Here is a 20,587-nt window from a genome sequence, read left to right on the forward strand (position 1 = left end):
ACTTCAAGCTCTATTACAAAGCTGTGATCACCAAGGCAGTATGGTGCTGGCACAAAAACAGACATAGATCAGTGGAACAGGATAGAGTCTCCAGAAATGGACCCTCAACTCTATGGTCAACTAATCTTTGACAAATCAGGAAAAAATATCCAATGGAAAAAGTCTCTTCATTAAATGGTGCTGGAAAAATTGGACAACTACATAAAGATTAATGAAACTGGACCATTATTTTATGCAGTTATTTTATACCATACACAAAGGATAAACTAAAAATAGATGAAAGACCTCAAGGTGAGACAGGAGTCCATCAAAGTCCTAGAGAAGAACATTGGCAGTAACCTCTTCGACATCAGCCACAGCAACTTCTTTCAAGACACGTCTCCAAAGGCAAGGGAAACACAAGCAAAAATGGACTTTTGGGACTTCATCAAGATAAAAAGCTTCTGCACAGATAAGGAAACAGTCAATGTAACTAACAGGCAACCCACACAGTGGGAGAAGATATTCACAAATGACATTACATATAAAGGGCTAATATCCAAGCTCTATAAGGAAATTCTTAAACTCAACATCCAAAAAACAGATAATCAAGTCAATAAATGGGCAAAAATATGAAAATACTTTTCTTCAGAAGACATACAGATGGCCAACAAACACATGAAAACATGGTCAGTGTCATTAGCCATCAGGGAAATTCAAATCAAAACCACATTGAGATATCACCTTACACAAGTTAAAGTGGCAAAAATTGAAAAAATTAACAAATTAAAAAAAATAAATAAGGGAGGCAAAAAACCCCACACCCCACCATATAGCATTTATAAGAAATTAATTGCAGATACAACAAAGGTAGTTTAAATATAGAAGAATGGAGAAGTACATATAATGCAAACATTAATCACAACACCAGGATTGGTTACATTAATGTGAGATAACGAAGATTTAAGATAAAAGAAAATTGCTGGATTCAATGATGACAAAGGATGGATGTGGAAGAGGTAAGGATCCCAAGTGTGTACTCACCCGGTAAAAGGTCTTTAAAGCACATGATGCAGAAACTGATGGAACTAACAGGGGATACAACCAGATTTGATGATTGTAACATCAATATTACTAGCTGAATGAAATCAGCAAGGATATAGAATCACTGAACACAGTCCATGGCTATTATCAAACTAATATACATAAAACAGCCCACCCAACAGCAACAGCTGTAAGATAGACTGTATTCTGGCCCCAAAACAAACCTCAATAAAGTAAGTCTTGAAATCATTCAGAAAATGCTTTCTAAACATAATGGAACCAAACTAGAAATCAGTAAGAGGAAGATTATAGAAAAATCTCTAGGATCTTGGAAATTAAACAAGACATAACAAAATAAGTTATTGGCCAAATAAGGAGAAAAAAATTAAAAATACATAAAAGAATTAAAATGTAGCATATAATTATATAGGATGTAGTTAATGCAAAGCAAAGAATAAAAATTGGCATACAGGAAAAGAAGTCTGTAACATACAATGGTAAAAATATTAGATTGGCAGCAGAATAATCCACAGAAACCTGGCAGGCCAGAAAGAGCTGGCATGATATATTTAGAGCACTAAACGAGAAAAACATGCAGCCAAGAATACTATATCCAGCTAGGCTATCAGTGAAAATAGAAGAAGAGATAAAAAGCTTCCAGGACAAACAAAAACTGAAAGAATTTGCAAACACCAAACCAGCTCTACAGGAAATATTGAAAGGAGTCCTCTAAGCAAAGAGAGAGCCTAAAAGTAGTAGATCAGAAAGGTACAGAGACAATATACAGTAACAGTCACCTTACAGGCAATACAATGGCACTAAATTCATATCTCTCAATAGTTACCCTGAATGTTAATGGGCTAAATGCCCCAATCAAAAGGCACAGGGTATCAGAATGGATAAAACAAAAAAACAAAACAAAAAAACTCATCTATATGTTGCCTACAAGAAACTCATTTTAGACGCGAAGACACCTCCAGATTTAAAGTGAGGGGGTGGAAAACAATTTACCATGCTAATGGGCATTAGAAGAAAGTTGGGGTGGCAATCCTTATATCAGATCAATTAGATTTTAAGCCAAAGACTATAATAAGAGATGAGGAAGGACACTATATCGTACTCAAAGGGTCTGTCCAACAAGAAGATCTAACAATTTTAAATATCTATGCCCCTAACGTGGGAGCAGCCAACTATATCAACCAATGAATAACAAAATCAAAGAAACACATCGATAATAATACAATAATAGTAGGGGACTTGAACACTCCCCTCACTGAAATGGACAGATCATCCAAGCAAAAGATCAACAAGGAAATAAAGGCCTTAAATGACACACTGGACCAGATGGACATCACAGATATATTCAGAACATTTCATCCCAAAGCAACAGAATACACATTCTTCTCTAGTGCACATGGAACATTCTCCAGAATAGATCACATCCTGGGTCACAAATCAGGTCTCAACCGGTATCAAAAGATTAGGATTATTCCCTGCATATTTTCAGACCACAATGCTCTGAAGCTAGAACTCAATCACAAGAGGAAAGCTGGAAAGAACCCAAATACATGGAGACTAAACAGCATCCTTCTAAAGAATGAATGGGTCAACCAGGAAATTAAAGAAGAATTGAAAAAATTCATGGAAACAAATGAAAATGAAAACACAATGGTTCAAAATCTGTGGGACACAGCAAAGGCAGTCCTGAGAGGAAAATATATAGCAGTACAAGCCTTTATCAAGAAACAAAAAAGGTCTCAAGTACACAACCTAACCCTACACCTAAAGGAGCTGGAGAGAGAACAATAAAGAAACCCTAAACCCAGCAGGAGAAGAGAAATCATAAAGATCAGAGCAGAAATCAATGAAGTAGAAACCAAAAAAAACAATAGAACAAATCAAGGAAACTAGGAGGTGGTTCTTTGAAAGAATCAATAAGATTGATAACCCCCTGGCCAGACTTATCAAAAAGAAAAGAGAAAGGACCCAATAAATAAAATCATGAATGAAAGAGGAGAGATCACAACTAACACTAAAGAAATACAGACAATTATAAGAACATAAGACAATTATAAGAACAACAAATTTGACAATCTGGAAGAAATGGATGCATTTCTACAGCAAGAAATACAAAACCTGAACAGGCCCATAACCAATAAGGAGATTGAAACAGTCATCAAAAATCTCCAAACAAACAAAAGCCCAGGGCCAGATGGCTTCTCGGGGGAATTCTACCAAACATTTAAAGAAGAACTAATTCCTATTCTCCTGAAACTGTCCCAAAAAATAGAAATGGAAGGAAAACTTCCAACCTCATGTTATGAGGCCAGCATCACCTTGATCCCTAAACCAGACAAGGATCCCACCAAAAAAGAGAACTACAGACCAATATCCTTGATGAACACAGATGCAAAAATTCTCACTAAATACTAGCCAATAGGATTCAACAGTACATTAAAAGGATTATTCACTATGACTGTTAAGGTCAGGAACACGACAGGGATGTCCATTATCACCACTGCTATTCAACATCGTACTAGAAGTCCTAGCCTCAGTAATCAGACAACAAAAAGAAATTAAAGGCATCCAAATCAGCAAAGAAGAAGTCAAACTATCACTCAACTCAGATGATATGACAGCATAATCTCTTCCAGTCCTGTCCATGTTGCTACAAAAGTTGGGTATTCATTCTTTCTGATGGAGGCATAATACTCCATCATGTTTATGTACCACATCTTTTTTGGGGGATTCTTTTCTTTGAAAAGAATTTTCTTTAAAAGTTTGGTAGAATTCACATGTGAAGTCATGTGGTCCTGGGCTTTTGCTTGTTCGAAATTTTTTGATTACTGATTCAACTTCTTGTTGGTTAGTGGTCTGTTTGAGTTTTCTACTTCCTGTTTCACTTTTGGTAGTTTTAATGTTTCTAGGAATTTATCCATTTCTTTCAGATTGTCCAATTTGTTGACATAAAATTTTTCATAATGTTCTCTTATAATTATATTACTATGGTGTTAGTTGTTATTTTTCCACTCTTATTTGTGATTTTATTTATTCAGGTCCTTTTTCTTTTCTTTTTGTTAAGACTGGCTAGAGCTTTGTCAGTTTTATTATTTTTTTAAAAGATCCAGTTCCTGGTTTCATTGATCTGTTCCACTGGGTTGGGTTTTTTTTGTTTTTTTCATTGTTTTGTTGTCGTTGTTGTTGTTTTGTTGTTGTTTAAGCTTCATATCATTATTTCTGTTCTAATCTTATTATTTCCTTTCTTCTGCTGGCTTTAGGCTTCCTTTGTTCTTTTTTTATCTCCTTAAGGTGTAAAACTAGGTTGTTCATATGACATTTTTCTTGCTTCTTGGAGTAGGCCTGTATTAGTATGTATTAGGACTGCCTTTGCTGCATCCCAGAGGTTTTGGACTATTGTGTTTTCATTTTCATTTGATTCCTTTTAATTCTTATTTGTTCTTTGATTTCTTGGTGGACCAACACATTGTTTAGCAGAATGTTATTTAACCTCCATGTATTTGTGCTTTTTCCAGATTTTTTCTTGTGACTGACTTCTAGTTTCATAATGTTGTGGTCAGAACAGATGCATGGTATGACTTCAGATTATTTTAATTTGTGGAGACGTGTTTTGTGACATAGCATGGGATCTATTCTGGAGAATGTTCCATGTGCTCTTGAAAAGAATGTGTGCTCTTCTGTTTCAGCATAGAATATTATGAATATGTCGTTAAATCTGCCTGGTACAGTGTGTCATTCAAAGTTACCTGTTGATTTTCTGTTTGGACAATTTATCGATGTAAGTAGATGGGAGGGAGAGTAATTTGTTCATCTCAGAGCTCCATAGGGTGGGGCCGTGTGGTAAGTTAGGTAAGAGCATCAGCACCAGCTGTTCCTTCAGGTGGCTATTGTTTATGTCTCCAGGGGTCGGGGAGGTGTAGGAGGGAAAGGGTACCTGCAACTCCTTTGTTCCTGAAGGGGTCTCCCCATGATCCCTGTTTCTCTGGGCCACGCTCTGAGATGAACAAATCACTCTCCCCCCCATCTGCCCCAGCCATTTTCCAAACTGCTGGTTCCATGCTGTATCTGCACAGGCTACTTGTCATGCAATCTCTCCAAGGCAGAGAGTCCACTTCCTGAAGCCCCCAGGCTCTCCCAGAGTCAAGCCAGCTGATTTTCAAAATTCAGTGGTTGTAAGAACTCATAAAATTTGGTCCCTCTTGCTTTCAAAGGCAACTGTTATGGGAATTTGTCCTCTTTGTTTGTGGGGCTCCCCAATGTGGAAGTCTGTTTTTTTTGTCCTTAGTTACCCTACCAACCCCCTCCCCACCATGGAAGGCCACTGTCTGTTTTGCTCCCAGATAGGACGTTGCCCATCCTGGCTTCTTCAGTGTGGCCTCTCCTCTGCCTTTAGTTGTGGAGTTTGTTGTGCTAAGGCTTCAGATTGTTTTCTGGGTTATTTACCATGATGTGTGTTATCTAGTTCTAGTCACGGATGAGGTAAGCTTAAGGTCCTCCCACTCTGTTCTCTTCCCCCAAGGAACTATTGATTACAGAGAAACCTGTTTCAGTCTCTAAAGAATTATGCCATGGGCCTAAAAAAAGCCAAAACCCAAAGTTGACATGCTGTATGATTCCATTCATAACAATCAACAAATAATATTATAGCTACGGAGAGCAGATTGGCAGTTGCCAGGGTTTTTCAAGAATAGGCAGGAGTAGGAGGGACACAGATATTTTTATAAAAATGCAACATGAGGGATGCCTGTGGTGATAGGAAAGTTCTTCGTCTTGTGTGTATCAATACTGGTACTCTGACTTAGATAATATACTGTAGTTTTTCAAGATGTTCACTTTGAGGAGAAAATCAGTAAAAATTCCATGGGGTCTCTGAATTATTTATTACAACTACATGTGAATCTACAGTCATTTCCAAACAAAAAGTTTAAGTTAGAAATATAAGGAAATGAGGGTCAGAAAAATTCTAGGAATTGCCCAAAGCAAACCTTGTACAACATATCAGTATGCAATAGAAGAGAAGGACATACATTAAGAAGCAACCAATCTTATGAAATTATTCATTTAGCAGGCAATGTGGTATAAATGTTAAATAGAAGGGAACAGGTTGCACAAAGGACCTGTCACGTTAAGGTCCAAGTAAACAACTGCCCCCCCACCGCCCCCAAAAGATAAAGGACACAATGAAAGGAAAAATGAAGCAAAGCAATGGAGGACAATAAAGACCTAAAAGGCACTAATAAACTCTGTCCCTACCCTGAAATCTTCGTCCCTTGTCTTGCGGGTGAAAATGACAGTCATCATCTAATTCAAAAACAAAACAAAACAAACATGAAGGTCTGTTTCAACCCTTGTATTAACCTACTAATATTTATAGAGATAAGAAGGCAGCTCATTCCGGGGCTTATGGGTGGCTCAGCTGTTAAGCATCTGACTCTTGACTTCTGCTCAGGTCATGATCTCAGGATTCTCACTCTCCCCCTTCCCTTCCTCCTCTGCTCCCTGTACCACTCAGGCGCGTGCTGGCTCGCTCTCTAAAAAAAACAAAAAACAAAAGACAGCTAATGCTTTTGTGGGCTCTCTTTATGAACTAATCATGATCCTGAAATACTGATAAGTGCCTCTTCTAAGAGTCGCCCCTTGATCGTTGGAAGACAGCACTACAACTTGTAATTGATGTTCAGGATGAAGGAGTAGAGACCTGGTAAGAAGAAATAATATTGCTGAAGATATCCATTTAAAACATCTTGGCATGTACCCATTTGCACTGAATAATTTATAAATATAAAAGCAAGAAGAGGCAAAGATACACTAAAAAGTATGTTCAATGGACATATGTGTGATCATGGGTCTATTTTGCTCAACCGGAAACATGGTTCATAAAGTTGTATCCCTTCTGTGTTAGAGCTCTTGGAAAAACAAATAAGAGAGCCCATTGGAAACACACTGAATATTTAGAAAACAGCTTAATATTGATAAACTTCCTAATTGTTGTGTATTTTCTCTTAGGACTCTGAGAAAGTTTCCGTCTATATCTGTGGATACTTTTTAAAGTAGTTAAGTAATTACATTAAATTTGGTGCAAGGAAAAAAAACAGGACTCAAGAAAATTAATAATTTTTTCTAATTGTATAATGAAATTTATGTTATTCTTTGGGTGCTATTGGTATGGATCATATTTACTTTATCTTGTTATTCTGTTCATCCAAATCTTCGTGTTCTCTCTTTCTCTGTAATTAAAGGACCCTAAATATGCAATAAGTAATCCATCGCTAATAAATGGAATAATATAATTAAAGAGTCCTGAAAGATAGTGAGAATCCCAATAGAATGGTTTCTGGGCTGCCTGTAAATTCTGATCATACCCATTGGTAATCTTGATAGTATGGAATCTTATACAGGGTAGCTTGACAACAGTGTCTTTGGAGCCTTTTGGGTAAATTATTTGTCTTGATGCTACTATAATGTGTTGATGACACTTTTAATGTATCCACACATCATAGTTGCAGAATTACTCAAGATCACTTACTTCCACATAAATAAACTAATGTAACCTTTAAAATAATGAAAATAATCACTATTTAATTAACAGGTGAGGAAGCTGTGATCTTCTCAGTTCAGTAGATTAGGACAAAGCTTTCCGAAATGATAAAGCAAGTCCTGAAACACTGGAAATGTGATGTTAAAGTCAGTGTTTCACTTTCTTTCTCTTACCTCCAGGACATCTTTAAAGGATGAACTTTGTATCATTTCATTGCACTTCACACTTGAGAAATAATCAAAAGCAAAATTTTCATTGAATGAAACTGAGGCACATTATCCTAATAATCATAATAGACGACAAAACTGATCATCAGTTTCCAAATCATGGTGTTAGGCCCCTTCCAGAACCAGTCATATCTATATCTGAAGGAACATCATTAATCACTAATAGACATTATTAATAAAGTGTTACTCTGGTATAAAAATGAACATTTATTTATTCTTTAAGTAATGTTTAAATAAAGTTTATGTTTGTGTTTATAGACTAATTTCAAGACATAGATATTTTTCATGTTATTTTTATCTGAACCAAATGGCATTCCGATATATATCTGTCATCTAATTAATCTTGAACTTGTCTTTATCAATAAAAAGATCAATGTTTCTCAATTAAGAAAAAAAAATCACGAGATTAAAAAAAATAAAAGCTGTGTGATCTACTTTAAAAATATTCCAAAATTTTTTAAGATCAATTATAGTCACCATTTGAGAAATGAGGCCTGTAAATTAAACATGATCCTTCAAATTCAGACTACAGATATTCTGTGCATGGCATCTACACATCCTTGTAAGGATACAGTCTTATTCCTTCATGGACTCTGGGGATCCACTCAGTAAGGCAGGTAGGGTCAGAGAGCGCAGAAGGTCAGTCATATGTAGAAGCAAGCCTTGGTGAATAAACAAAGCCATAAGCAGTCATTTCCTAGGTGTATTGTTAAAAACAGATTGTCTCCTGGAAATTAGGAGGAATGCTTCCCGGTAGCTGTGTTTAGCATGTTTAATATGCAAGCATAAGAAGCAAGACTTTGTGAATAAATTATCAGCTTACTATCAGCCTCATTTTGCTTGCTTATAATTTTTTTCTTCTTTCCATTAGATTAATTTTTCCTCATTACACTGTTGTTACATTTCAATCTAAAATCCATGATTTACATATGGACAGAATGAGCGGATCCAAACTTGGAGATACATAAATACCTTTGATGAGCCATCAGAGCCACTTACACTAAACAGAATAAGGCAGCACCATCCCAGGAGGAAAAGTCATGGCAATTTATTTCAACCTTAAGACTCAAGGTGAATATTTCAATGTTCCAAAAGCATAATGGAATGAACTATAATTGTGTCAACTTTTCCTTTCTTGGGAAGTGCATGTTCAGTGGTCTTTTTAAGTAAAATGCATTGATGCTAACTTAAAAGTTTTCTGAATTTTTGGCAGGATAACAATGATACAAAATTATTAAAAGCACATATATATATGTATACTGTGTGTATATGTTTACAAATCTTTACAATGAAATAGTATTATTATTTTTTAATTCATATTTTTCAGTATTTAGAATTTTCGGTACCTCGTAAGAGGTTATTGTATAGGTAAGAACAGTTAAAGTACTTGTGGCATTCAGACCCAAAGCCTGATGTCAAAGTCAAGGTCATGATATTACAGGACGGGTTCTAAAGACGAGACGAGGGAGCTATTGAAGTTGTACAATGAGGGGTTGTTCTACTAGGGATTCAGGCAGCAGAGAATTGGTTAAAAGTGACTATGTAATACCATTTTAGACAGATGACTGAAGTCTCTTTTATCATCAGAGACATTTACAAGAAGAAGCCCAAGTTAAATTTCACCTGTTTTTGCAGAATAAGCTAAATTACATTTCACTATTGTTAAATGGTTTTGTCCACTCTGAGGATTTTCAAATCTATTCTTTATCTTGTGTTCAATTTTAACAGCACCTTGGGCTCCCCATCTTGGACACTGCTCTTGAAAAAAAAAAGAGAAACACTTTATCAAATCCATGCATTTCATGAAGTAAGCGGAGAGAAAAAAAATAAATGCATGTAAACACATAGCCATAAATGTGTGCATTTGCACACACACACACACACATGCACACACACCCATATTCACTTACACATGCTTAAAAAACCCAGCACTCATTCAACCCTTGGGAGATTATAAATCATAAAAGGTTTAATATATGTAGTTTCAAAAGAACAAAGGAGGTTATCTTTTACAACTTCATCTTTTTATGGATTAATATTCTGGATTATGGATTAATAAATCCATATTTGTGGATTAATATTCTGAGATTAAATAAATTGTCCCTAGTATCACAATCAAAATGGCATAACCAAGATATTAACATATGTCTGATTGTACTGGTTAAAATTCAACATTTTTACAAAAATGCCTTATTTCTTGGTAAAATGCTTATAATATTTCAGGGCTTACTTTAAAGCTATCAGTCCTAAAATGAAAATTTTACCACAGTAATTTCAAGCATCAAGTTTTATTTTTTTGCTGAATTTAGTAATTTGCATTTAATTTCAAATAAGTCCTGTTTACACCACAGTTGTTTTTGAATATTGGAGTTCATAAAGTCAAAGGTTGATAATAATCATTCTGTAGTGTGTAAAATTCTATTTCATGTGGTTTTAGCTTGACTTTTTACATGGTGTGAATTTACTGTCAGGGCTGTTTAAGCGACTGGCTCTTTCGGTTGCATACCTTAGTGAACAAAGGGAAGGGAAGGAAGGAAATGAAAGGAGGGAAAAAAATGAAATGGGTGAAATGTTGGATGTGGAAGGGAGGAGCAAAAGTTTCAAGAGAATGGACATACATCTGGAAAGCAGGGTATCTTGAGCAGAATTAGTGGAGCCATGGGACTTGTAAGAAGCACCACCACCCCAAGAGGAAGAGAGTAGGGGCATGGGGGTGGGAGGAGCAAGCGAGGCAGCTCCCCGATGACAGCCTCATCTCGGGATGGGGTGCTCGGAGGAATGAAGGCCATGAACCACAGCCTGAGGAGCCCCAGCAACGCTGTGGGCCGGTTGCCATTTAACACGTGGCAAACCTGAGCACATGTGTGCTTGGCATGACATGAGCTCCGATGAGGGCTTTCCTGCTGAATATAGCTGATTATAGTGAACATCAAAATTTTTACAAAGTAGGGAGAGAATGGAGCACAGAGCTATTATGTCAACAATACACTTGAGAGGAAATATGATCATTTTATCTTCATCAGTTTAGACTTGTGTGGGCTTCCAGAAACAGTCAGTCAAATGTTACACGTGGAGATGATCATCCTGTGTAGCAGCTCAAGAGGATTCTTGGAGGGTGCTGCTCTCATGGAGGATGGAATGACACAGGGAGAGAAAATGTGCTAGTTCTTCATGGCATTAGGCTTTTTATTTCAGAGCAAATGAGAGGAAGTGAGGCTTAGAGAATTTGGATTACAGATCTAAGAAGGAGGTTTTGAGATTCTGTAGGTAGCCCCTAATACGAGCAAACCGAGATTAAATATTAAATGACTTATAATTTTTTTAATTTAAAATGTAGTGAATAGGGGCACCTGGGTGGTTCAGTCTGTGGAGCATGCAACTCTTGACTTCTGGTCAGGGGGTGATCAGAGGGTCCTGAGAGGAGCTGCACATTACGCTCCATGCTTGAGATCCCCTCCGTCTGTGTCTTCCCCCACTTGCACACACATACTCTCTCTCTCTCTCGACTGAAAAATAAATCAGGGGCACTGGTGGCTCAGTGGGATAAGTGTCCGCCTTCAGCTCAGGTCATGATCCCAGGGTCCTGGAGTCGAGTCCTGCATTGGGCTCCCTGCTCCGCTGAGAGTCCGCTTGTTTCTCTCCCTCTCCCCCCATTCATACTCTCTCAAAACAAAACAAAACAAAACAAAACATATTTTTTAAATCAATCTTCAAAATAAATAATTAAAATATATTGAGTGATTCTAAAAATACTACTATATTAAAGAAAGGGACCTCAGTCCATTCAGGAAGACACATTATTAGGTTGAGTGCTTTAAAACCAAAGCAGATGAGTGATTGTATCATCTGATTTTGCAACTAAAACCATTCAGGCTTAATAGGAAAGTGGTTGGGGTAGAAATTAGGATTGGATTAAGGCTGCAGAAACTCTAAAAATAAGATCCCCCTTATGTCTAGTTGAAAATCCACTGAACAAGAATACTCTTTAAATTAGCCCTGTACTTATTAACAGAATGGACTAAGGAGAGATATGAAAAGTCAGGATGGTTTTTGAATTGGCTGAGAGACATGATAAAATGGTTTTAGAATAAATATGATAGAGTTTAGAATAAATATGATAGAGAAATGAAATGGTAAATAGTGTGACAGAAGATAAGCAAGCCATACTGCCCTTTGTCTTTCATACAAATCCATGCCTGACATTTACTCCATTCTCAGTTTTACCAAGGTTTACCATGCTGCAAGAGTAGTGCTAGGCTTTGGGGATAAAATGAGTGATACAAAATAAAAGTGCCTTTGAAAGCATATAGATTTGGATTCAAAGAATGACTTCTTTTTTTAATATACTCTTTAACCTAGGTTAAGTTAATGAACTTCATGTAGCCTCAGTTATAAAAATGGAAATGATATTTTATGTTTCTCAAGGATAAGTGAAATATTATGTTTTATTTCTTTAGGTGAAACATCCTATGGAACATTATCATTACACAAGTTTTAGAGATAGTGACCAGATACTCATTATAAGTTTAGTCAAAATTCACACACTGGAGGCACCTGGGTGGCTCAGTGGGTTAAACCTCTGCCTTCGGCTCGGGTCATGATCTCAGAGTCCTGTGATCGAGCCCCATATCCGGCTCTCTGCTCAGCAGGGAGCCTGCTTCCCCCTCTCTCTCTGCCTGCCTCTCTGCCTACTTGTGATCTCTCTGTCAAAAAAATAAAATCTTTAAAAAAAAAAATTCACACACTGTATATCATGAAATGTGATATAGAAGAGAAGTTGCCAAATGAAAACATAAATATAGCTTCATTAGGGTTGGGCTGGCTTGTTGATAAACTATCCAAAAGCCATTCTCGGACCTGTCTCCTTTGTCATGTCCCACAATAAAGCTAGGGGGGAAATCCATGATTGGCAACCTCCTTACAAGCTAGATGAGTTATTGGTGAATGGAAGACTGCTTTAGAAAGTGTTTTTCTTCAGATAAAAGTAAATTTTCCCTTCTCTGTCCATTCCTTATTACAAGTCTGAGATGATAATCCAAAGATGTAAGGAACACAACTTACAGCAGTTGTCTTGCAACCAGGACAACAGCCAAAATAATTGCAAAAGGCTGGCCAAGATCTCTCGCATGACAGAGGTTTGCATTGACACTGAAAAGGTTTAACTCTATTTCTGTACATGAGAAAAAAATGTCATTGTTCCTTAAGAAAATGTGAGTCATATATGATATTTTTTAGAACTTCAGTTGTATCTGATTGATGGAAGGCTCATATTAAGACATGGTTAAGGTTATAAGGAAGTCTAGAGGAATAATACCTAATGTTTCAGTCTTTGAAAAAGGCAAGGATTTGGGAGTCATTCCCAAGAAGAGGAGCAGCAAACTGAATTTTAAAAAATAACAGTTCTTTTCAGTTTTCAAAAGTTTGGCTGTGTTATGTCTTGTGTGGATTTATTGGGTTTACCTTATTTTGAGTGCTAAACTTCTTTAGTCTGTAAGTTTCTGTTGTTTGCCAGTTATGTCTGCAGCTATCATTTATTTGAAAAAAATTTTTAAGTCCCACACCTTTACTCATTTCCTTCCTGGATGCTTATGCACCTATGTTAGGTCTTTGTTATGGTCTCTCTGATTTCTAAGATTTATATTTTATTTCTATCTGATTTATATTTTTTCCCAGTTTACTGTCTCTCTGTTAATCATATTGGATAATTTCTATTTTTCTACTTTTGTCTTCTCTGATTCATTTTACTAGTTCCTTCTTTCTGCTGTTGGGCCCAATCATTGAATTTTCACTTCAGTTATTATATTTTCAGTTTGAAATTTTCCACTTGATTCCATTTTTATCTTTATTTTGGGGTGTAAATTTCTGCTTCTTTGCAGAAATTTTATGTATTTTTTATTTGATTCAAGAAAAGAAATCTTACATTGAGAAAGGAATGATAATTTAAATGATAGTGTATTTCTCACCACAAATCAGGAAGGCTGTAAGGAAGTGGCAAAATATTTCTCAAGTATTGAAATAAAATAATGGTCAGCTGTCAATTCCATAATCCTACTTTCAATGAAAATATCCTTCAGGAATGAGGGGAAATCAAAAAGATTTTCAAGAGGAAGGAAAACTAGGAGTTGACACCAGAAGACCTGTCATGGGAGAATAACTAATGAAACATCTCTAAACATAAAGGAAACAATAAAAGAAGGAAATTTAGAACATCAGGAAGGAAAAAGAGAACACAGACAACATACTAAGCAAAATTATGGGTGACACAATATTTCTTTCTCCTTCTGAGGTTTCTAAAGTATATTTGTTTGTGAAAGCAAAAATTTTAATACTAATTGTATAAAGAGGAAATACTTAAGACAATTATTAATGGGAAAGGGTTAAAAAAAATCCCACAAGGGGGTCACTTTTATAAAAAATATTTCATTCAAATTGGCAAAATGACATGGATAGAGAGTAAAAGTTTTTATATTTGTAATATAATACATGGAGCAATAATTTAAAAAGCTATTCGGAGATACACATAAAACCACTATAGATAAATCAAAATGGAATTCTAAAACATATTCAAATAACTCACAGGAAAGCAGGGAAATAAAAACAAAGATGAAAAACAGAAAAAGCAAACAGAAAACAAGAAATAAAGTGGTAGATATAAGCCCTAACATACCAACAATTACATTAAATGTAAGTGGTCTAAATATATCAATTAAAAGACATAGACGATAGAGTAGATTAAAAAACATGACCCAACTGTCTGGAAGAAATTCACTTCAGATAGTGTAATATTGGCAGGTTGAAAATAAAAAGATTGAAAAAGGTATCTCATAAAAACAGTAATAAAAAGTAAACAAAAATTGCTGTGTTAATACCAAATAAAACAGACTTTAGAAAAAAAAAGAATTACCAGATACAGAGAGAAATATATAATGATAAAAGAGTCAATCCACCAAGATGATATAGCAATCCTAAATATGTATGCATCGAACAACAAAGCTGCAATCTATATGGAACAAACTGATACAACTGAAAGAAGAAACAGACAAATTCACGATTATATTTGTAGGATTGAACATCTTCTATAAACAGTGAATGGAACTGGATAGAAATAAGCAGGGATGTAGAACTCAACACCATCAACTGAAGGATCTAACAGCATTTATAGAACATGCCACACAAGAATTGTCTGTTCTTTGAAAATGTCTGTGGAATAGATAACAAGATGTATCAAAGCCTAGGTCATAGAACATGGCTGAATAATTAAAAATAACTAAAATAATACAGGGTATGTTCTCTAATCACAATAGAACAAAGCTAGAAACCAATATTAGGAAGATAACTGGAACATTTTCAAAGACTTGGAAACTAAACGATGTATTTTGAAATAACACAGGGATAGAGAAAGCCTTAAATAAAAATTTAAAAATACATCGAAGTGAATGAAAATGAAATTAGAAATTTATAGATAATTGTGAAAAAGCAGAGAAGGAAATCTAGTGGCAAATACATCTGTTAGAATAAAGGACAAATATGATATCAATAATCTAAACTTCCCCCTCAAAAACATAAAAGAGAAGAAAGCAAAATAAAGCAAACAGGGAAAGGAAGAAATAAAGATACACAGAATTAATGAAATTGAAATAAGAAAATCAAGCACAATATGAATGAAACAAAGAGCTGAGGGTTTTTTTTTTTTAATATTTTATTTATTTAACAGAGAGAAATCACAACTAGGCAGAGAGGCAGGCAGAGAGAGAGGAGGAAGCAGGCTCCCTGCGGAGCAGAGAGCCTGACGTGGGGCTCGATCCCAGGACCCTGAGATCATGACCTGAGCCGAAGGCAGTGGCTTAATCCACTGAGCCACCCAGGTGCCCCAGCTGAGGGGTTTTTTTTTTTAATTAATGAAATTAACAAATTTTTAGCAAAACCAACAACAAAAAACCCCTGAAAATAAATATTACCACTATCAGAAATGAAACAGTTACCTGCAGACATCAGCAGGAAAATGAGGGAATGCCTAAACAATTCTGCTCATGTAAGTTTAAAAACATTGGTAAAATGAAGCATTTCCTCTAAGGAAAAAGAATTCAAATTGTCACAACTCACATAGTATAAAGTAAACTATTTCAATACTACTATTGTATCTATTAGGTTTTAACCCATAGTTTAAAAAAATTCAGGTGATTTCACTGGTGATTTATAAGAGAATTTTAAACAATAATTGGGTCTAGTTCCATGTACTCTTTTCCCAGAAATTAGAATAGGGAGTAATTCCAAAACACTTTGTGAAGGTAGCCTTACTCTAATACCAAAACCAGATAAATACAGTACAGAAACACACAAAAAACAATTACAGATGAAAACCTATTTTGAATATATTTTGAATTTATTCTTAAAAATTATTAACACAATAGTGGCAAATAGAAATCACCATTATATAAAATGAATTATATACCATGGTAAAGTAAAGTTTATTTTAGAGATTCAAGACTGATTCAATATTCAAAAATCAATCAATGTAATCCACTGTATTTACAGGTAATGAAGAAGAAAGCTCATGATCATTTAGTCAATGTGGAAATAGCCTTTACCAAAATTCACCACCTGCTCATGATAAAAATTGTCAGAAAAGCTTGAATAGAGGGTAACTTTCTCAACTTGATAAAGAGCATCCAAAACACATACAATAAACCTCATACTTAGTTCTAAATTTTGAGAAGAAATGCGAATTTTGACAGACTGAATACATTTCTCCTGTGATAGAATAAGGAATGGATGTCTGCTCTCACCAGACAGTGCAGGAAGGCACGAAAGAGAAATAAAAGGTATACAGATTGGCAAGGAAGAAGTAAAATTGTACTTATTTGCACATGTGATGATTGCATATTGTCTTAGTCAGTTTGGATTGCTATAACAAAAATACCAGAGAGTAGGTGGCTTAAACCACAAACATTTATTTCTCACAGTTCCCAGACCCTTTTGCAGAGTGCATGTTATCTGGGATCTGAATTCAGAACTGAATTATGGGAGGATGTGCTTGATGGAGAAACAGTACCATGCTGGGGCCAGAGGCTATAGGGGTGGCTTTCTAACGTAGCAGAGCTCGCTGACAGCATGGAGCTAGCGCACCTGACAACACATACTCAGGATGGGACTTTTGGAGTTGTTTCTAGAACTTAGCCCAGCATCTGTCTTGTCAGCACTCCCCAAACTTCCGGATGCCATTTAATATTTTGTAATTAATCTTTTTCTGTTTCAACCAGCTGGAGTGAAATCTGTTCTCCCCAGCTGAACTTTGACCAACACAAGGTGTGTGTATGTGTTCCTTGTACCTTTGTTCATTTTGTTGGAACAGATGGAGAGTGCTAATCCAGAGTTTGGATTTGGGGAAGAAAATGTGACTGCTGTCTCATTACTGTAGAGCCAACTTGTGGTAGGTGACATCTAGCCTCAATTGTTTTCATGGGAAAATTTCTTACTGCATGAATAGGATTTGGTTATTCAGATACCTAAGTGTCTTTTTCTCAATTTTAAATCCACCCAGAGACCTGGAGATGCATATCTATTCAGTGTTATAATAATGCTGTTTTTAAGGGGCGCCTGGGTGGCTCAGTGGTTTAAGCTGCTGCTTTCAGCTCAGGTCATGATCTCAGAGTCCTGGGATCGAGTCCCACATCGGGCTCTCTGCTCAGCAGGGAGCCTGCTTCCCTCTCACTCTCTCTGTCTGCCTCTCTGCCTACTTGTGATCTCTCTGTGTCAAATAAATAAATAAAATCTTTAAAAAAAAAAAATAATGCTGTTTTTAAAAGACTTGTGGATCCAGATGTTACAGATTCGATTGAATCAGTAGTTACTGTCGATGGTGTTTCATTTTGGTAAATTTATCCTGTAAGATAATGCAATTAAGTCTATAACCACTTCTTTACTTCCTAATAATAATAATAACTTTGCTGAGTGGGGCTTCAAAGACATAAGAGAAAACATATCCTCATATCCTCACTTTAAATCCTGTGTCACAGGCATAATGATGATGTTGAAATTTCGGAGATCAGAGCTTAGGCTTGGGCTACTGGCCAGTAGAGGTTAAATTGAGATAATTTTGATAGTGTGAAAAGTAGAAAGGAAGCTAGAGGAATCAAAGAAAAGTCCGTGCAGTTTGGCATGCAGCTGGCCACTCACCATTAAGAGTTCCATTGACATGGAAGCTGGTAGGACAAATTATCACAAACTCGGTGGCTCAAAACCAGAGAAATGTATTCTCTCACAGCACTAGAGCCCCGAGGTCTGAAATGATGGGGTGCAGAGCTGTCCCTCCCTTCTCCAGGCTCTAGGGGAGAACCCTTCCCTGCCTGTTGGAGCTTGTGGGGGCTCCAAGTGTTCCTTGCCTTAGTGCAGAGCAACTCCAGTCTCTGCCTCCATGTGGCCTCATGTGGCTTCACATGGCCTCCTCCCCTGTGGTCTCTGTCTCACTGAATCCCACCAGCTTTGGTACATGGTATTTTTGTTCTCATTTATCTCAAGTGATTTTCTGATTTCCTTTGTACTTTCTTCTTGGATCCATTGGCTGGCTAAGCAGTTGTCATTTAATTTTCACACTTGGAATGTCCCAGACTTCCTTCTGCTATTAATGTCTAGTCTCCCTGCATTATGATCAGAAAAGGCATTTTGTATGTTTTCAACCTTTTTTTTTTTTTAAAGATTTTATTTATTTGACAGATAGAGATCATAAGTAGGGAGAGAGGCAGGCAGAGAGAGAGAGAGAGGAGGAAGCAGGCTCCCTGCCAAGCAGAGAGCCCGACGCGGGGCTCGATCCTAGGACCCTGGGATCATGACCTGAGCGAAAGGCAGAGGCTTTAACCCACTAAGCCACCCAGGCGCCCCTGTTTTCAACCTTTTTACATTGACTAACGTTTCTGTGGCAGAGTATGTGGTGCATCCTGGAGAGTCCTGTCTGTGCACTTGAAGAGTGTGTGTTTCGGTGTTGCTGCATATAGTTCTCAAATGCCTGTAGTCCAACTGGCTTGTTGTGGGGCTGGGTCTGCTGTTTTCTTCCTGTGTCCTGTGGTCTGGCTGTTCTTTTCCTTTTTGAAAATGGGGAACTGAAGTCTGCAACCATGATTTTAAAACAATCTATTTTCCCCTCTAATTCATCAGTTTTCTGTTGGTGGGTATGGAAATATTTATATTTGTTATTCCTTCTTGATGTACTGAAACCTTTATTAATATATATAATATCCATCTTTGCCTCTTGTTGCATTATTTGATTTACTTTGCTTTGAACTTTTGATGCTTAAAGGACCAGTGCCTGCTGTTTTTCTTATCTAAGTTCTACATCAGCTGAAACAGAAGCAAGCCCCTTGCATGGTTCCTTCGGGTGTCCTCCAGACAGGTTAGAGCAGCCCTGCAGAACAGTTTGCAAATAAGTCTGTTCTGCAACCTTGGGTTCAAGGTACCAGGGAGGTGGGCTGTCACTGTGTCTGGAAAGGGCAAGAAAAAATGCCTATTATTTTGAAGGTATGTACTTTTTTCTTGATTAAACTGTTGTTTATTTCATGCAAACTTTTGGCTGTTCCCAGAACTCCAGCAAAGTTGACGCTGCTTGTTTCCTTAGTACTTTTGTGGAAGAATGAGCGCTTAGAACTGTCTAAGTCTACCATTTTGCTGACATCACTCTAAGAGTCCCTTTTTTGAGGCAAATCTTATAAAAGAACTTGCATAAGGACAAAAAGAAGCAGATACTTAGAATTCACATTCTCTCCCATAGAAAACTATATTATCTTTCCATATTTTGGAAGTTTTTCTTTAAACCACTAGCCCAGAAGGAGATTGAAAATGATAAAAGAGCACTCAAAAAAAAAAAAAAAAATTCATGAGTGAAAAAAAGGAGAGAAAGAGAGGGAGACAAAGTTCTCCAGGAAGTTTCTCAAGCACAAAGATGGGTTATCATTAGTGAACATTTCATATCAATGGTTTCCTATCTCACAGATACAAGATTTGAAATAAGTTATATAATCCTTTGCAACATTTAACTTATTCTCTTTTTCACATATGATGATGGTGTTAGATCAGTTTTCTCCCTCCATGTGGTATCTCTTTAACCTGAACTAAATGTAGAACTCTGTGTAAGATTACTGTCCTTCAGTTATCCCGTCCTTGTGTGTCCTGAGCTGGGTGCTTTTCAGTGTTAGCGTAGTGATGTGAGAGATAGGAGTCCAAGTACGAGGCTTGGGGGGGACGTGAGACTCCCATGCTCCATTCAAATGATGGTTGTCATTGATGTGGTAGAGGTGAGGCAGCCTCTCGTGCACACTGTCATCAGATCATGAATTGGTATAATATTTTAGTAAAAATGGAACAACATGCAGAAAATCGTAATGATGCACTTCATAGTAAGTCTTACTTTATAAAAAATTTTTAAAATTCTTTTTTAAGTTTTTATTTATTTTTATTATTATTATTTTTAAAGACTTATTTTTTTGAGAGAGAGAGGTGGTAAGCAGGGTGAGGGACAAATGGAGAGAGAATCCCAAGCAGACGTCCCGCTGAATGTGGAGCCTGATGCAGCGCTTGATCTTACACCACTGAGGTTACAACCAGAGCCTAAATCAAGAGTCAGATGCTTAACCACAACCAATGGAGCCACCCAGATGCCCTAGCAGGTCTCACATCTAGGTACTGGTTTTCATGAAACATTCCGATACGACGAGCGACCTAAGATATAGCATGTAAAACACGTGCATGATCCATCTGGTTTTGTGTGTGTGTGTGTGTGTGTGTGTGCATG

This window comes from Meles meles, chromosome 2 (assembly GCF_922984935.1).
Source record: "Meles meles chromosome 2, mMelMel3.1 paternal haplotype, whole genome shotgun sequence".
In the NCBI taxonomy this organism is placed as follows: domain Eukaryota; kingdom Metazoa; phylum Chordata; class Mammalia; order Carnivora; family Mustelidae; genus Meles; species Meles meles.